The 3,826-nt window shown below is 40.0% G+C and overlaps 1 pseudogene; it reads right to left on the minus strand.

The window, feature by feature from the left end:
- Nucleotides 1-444: 444 nt before the first annotated feature.
- Nucleotides 445-3,588, minus strand: LOC144365109 (thyroid receptor-interacting protein 11 pseudogene; annotated as a pseudogene).
- Nucleotides 3,589-3,826: the final 238 nt, after the last annotated feature.

The following is a 3,826-nucleotide window of genomic DNA, read 5'->3' on the forward strand; positions in this document are numbered from 1 at the left end:
TACCTTGTGTTTATGGATTGTGTAAAGTGCTCAATTATCTCTGGCTTGATAATTATCTATTGCCTTAAAAGGTCCTTTAGTACAACACTGGGACTGTTGTCAAGGGGCATTGGCAATAGTGTAATAGGTCAAATGAAGATGCCCAGGTCCACCAGGTCCAACCAAGTCCAGCTGGGTTAATAAGAGTCACAGCTTCCAAATGGGGAGCCAAGAATTGCTTAATTCTGTTGCATATTTAAAACTTCCTGGTACTTTTACACCTGGGTTTCTCCTTCCTGGTGAGTCTAAAAGTTTCAAGATATGATCAGAAATTTTTCTTTGTAGAATAGCTGGATGAGATTCTCTTTCCAGAAATTGAACCAAAAGTCCTGAAAAAGAACTTTTAAGCCCAGTTTGCTCAGCTGGTCTCAAAGGTATGTTGGGGTCACTTTTGGATCTTCCCATTCAAAATGCAAATCCTTGTTCTCTTTTCCATAATGCAGTCTGGAGTGGCTGCTGGACGTCAAGGACATCCTAGGTGTATGAAACTAGAGACATTCTAGCATGAAGAGCTCTTCTCTCCATGTCTTTCTGCTGGATAATTTGAGTGAGTTTCTCAACCTCATCTTTCGACAGCTGATCTATCTGTCTGGTTAAAGACATATTCTTTGAATTCTGAAGTTTAATCTCAAGTATTCGTTCTCTGACTCTTTTCACAAAATTTTCCATTTTGGCTTTACATATGGCATGGCTTTCACTCCCATTTTCTGTATTAAGGTTTTTCACTTTTGTTTCTGGAAAACTATCAGCATTCTCTGTTTGAATATCCTGTCTCTCTTCAAGCCCCTGGGCTTTTATTTGTTCAATGGTTTTCTGCAAATTCTTAATTTCCTTGTCTTTTTGAAAAAACAGTTGAGTATGTGCAGCCTTCATCTGCTCATACTGGTATTTAAATTTATCCATTTCCTCCTTCTGCTCCTGTAGTGAATGAAGTAGTTGCATGTGACTCTGGTTTTGATCTTCAATGACCTTTTGATGATGTGTAACTTCCTCTTCCAGATGATTCTTGATGATATTCAGTTGAGATACCTCAGATTCTAGTTCTGTGATACTATCAAGGGTTTTAGGCTCAGCCACAGCTACAACTCGATTCTGCTGTTCCCTAATTCTTTCCAATTCTTCTTGCAGATGAGTGTTTTCTTCTTTCATGGAGCTGAAACTTCTGTATTTTGCCTCTATGGTCTGCCTTAAAGTTTCATTTTGTTTTAAGGCCTGAGAACACTTATCTAAATCCTTTAGCAGTGCTGAATTTTCTTGTTTGAGTTGGTCAATAAAAACTTCTTTCTCATTTATAAGTTGCATCAATTGTTTCTGTTCTTCTAAACGAGATGCCAACATTTCCTTAGTTTCTTTCTGATCAGTAGCCATTTGCTCAATATTCTTTTTGAGTCTTGCTATTTCAAAGTCTTTCTCTTGACTGAGTTGCACTACACGCTCCTGTTCCAGCTGTAAGGCAGAGGTATTCCAATTACATACATTTGAGAGTTCCTGAATTGTCTGCCTGTAACTGTTTGCTTCTTCCAACAGTCTCTTTTTGGCCTGACACAGTTCTACTTCTATCTGTACTTTCTCTCTTTTCAGCGTCTCCATAATAGTGTCTTTTTCTAGAGAAATTTGGTTGTTACCAGCAATAGATTCTTCCAACCGATGCCTTACATCTTCACATGCTGAAATCAACTTGTCATTTTCCATTTTGAAATCAAAAGCAACTTTTTTTAAATTTTCATTGAGCTGTTCTACTTCTGCAAGATTTTGCTTCAAGTTTGTAATTTCGACTTCCCTTTCTTTAAGCAAGTCATCCTTAAAATTTCTGTTAGAGTCTTCGTTAACAGCATGTCTTAACTTGTTCTGAACTCTACATAATTCCTCCTCCTTTTGGCTAATATGTTCCTTAAGTTCCAGGTTTTCCTGCTGGATGTTCAAACTACTTTTCTGTGACTGACTTAGCTGACCTACTAAATCTTTGACTTTATCTTCAAGCTTCTGCTTGGTTAAATGCAAATCACGGAGGCTCAGTGCACTCTCAGTTAACTTTTCTTTCTGTACATGCAACTCTTTAGTTATGTCCATATTATCCTCCTCAAGTTGATGAACTCTCTCTTTTTCATCCTCTACATCTTGTTTCAACTTCTGGATTAGACCATCTCCTTCATTTTGCTGTTTTGATAGCTTATCTATTATCAAATTCATGTGCTTTGTATCTTCCTGGTGCTCATTTTTCAGTTCTTCTAACTGAGCTATCAGCATTTCCTTTTCATTAATACTCTCATTCAGTTCTTGCTCCTTAGCCTCCAAGTTCAGTGTTAACTCATGTATTTGTACATTTAAATTCATGTCATTTGAAGCCTTACTTTTAAGGACTTCACATTCCCAGCTAAGTTTGCAAAGTGACATCTGAAGTTCTTCCTTTTCTTGACTCAATAATGACTTCTCTTTTTCTAAAACTTGGACATGCATTTGAAGTTTCAGATTGTCTTCAGCAAGACTGGTATCCTGCCTTAAACTACTCAGTTTCATTCTTTCATTATGAGTATCAGACAGAGCTTCTTGTAGTCTGAACACTTCTCCCACTGATGAACTCTGTGGAGGAATTGTTCCCTTTTCTGCCACAGGATCACTCTCCTCCATCACAGAAGGCTGCAATTTACTGCATTCCAGTTTCAAGTTTTCACACTCTTCAGTTATTTGTTGCTTTTCCACACTGAGCTGCTCTTTCTCTCCCTTCAGGACATCTCTGTCGTGTTCTGCAGAAGATAATTTTTTCTTTATGTCTTTTATTGTATCCTCAAGTTCTTTGATTCTTTTTATGGACTCTAGTTTTTCACTTTGTAGAAACTGAATCATGTTTTGCATCTCCCAGACATGAGACTCATCACTTACTGTAACTCTTGAGTCACCTTGGTGTAACAGCTTTTCAAGTTCTGCAATCCGTCCTTCATAGTCATTTGACTCCTGTTGATGCTGGTGATTTAACTCCGCCAATTTTTGTTGATGTGCATTCTGCAAAATGGACATTTCATGTTGGTGATGATCCATGTCCTGACTTCGGTTTTGTTCCAGGACCTTAATAGTATGTTGTAGTTTGCAGATTTCACTGAGTCCATAACCAAATGAACAAGGTGCTTTGGTTGCTGGTACACCACCCACTCCTGAAGGTACTGAATGAGCAGCTGACTGCACGCTCAACAACTGCTTCTGTACTGCCATCTGGCTTGCTTGAAAATGGCTGATTTCTATCTGTTTCTGTTGCAGCTCATTTTGGTAGCTTGTAGACTGAAGGTTTATTTGAAACTGTGATGCTTCATCCTTTTTTTCCAGATCAGTACAACACTTTTCAAGTCTTGTATTCTCAGATCTCCACCTTGATTCTGTGGCTTCAATTCTCTTTCTCCGACAATGAAGTGAACCGGCTTCCACAGCTTTGGAGACCTCCACAGGCATATCTATGGTACAGCTGGAGACTTGGCCAGTGGGGGAAGCCAAGCTGCCTCCCTCCTGACCCATGGACTGTCCCAAGCCGAAGCCTAGGCCTCTAAACCACGAAGACATTGCTAGAGCTTCAGAGAGCCCTCAGCTCTGCTCCAAAAACCACTCTATGGCCATCCACCTTCCAGCTGAATGTCCTGGAGCTTTGGTGAGGTCAATTATGACAAAAGCATTCAGAATTCCAGGCAGCTCAGGGTTCCTGCCACCCTTGGTGCTCTGCCTTAAACAGACGCTTGGCCTGGGCTTTGACCAGGAACTTGCTGCCAGGGGCTCAGTCACCCCGCGAGGCCTCTGCTCCCTC

This window comes from Ictidomys tridecemlineatus, chromosome 6, assembly GCF_052094955.1.
Source record: "Ictidomys tridecemlineatus isolate mIctTri1 chromosome 6, mIctTri1.hap1, whole genome shotgun sequence".
NCBI classification, from domain to species: Eukaryota; Metazoa; Chordata; class Mammalia; order Rodentia; family Sciuridae; genus Ictidomys; species Ictidomys tridecemlineatus.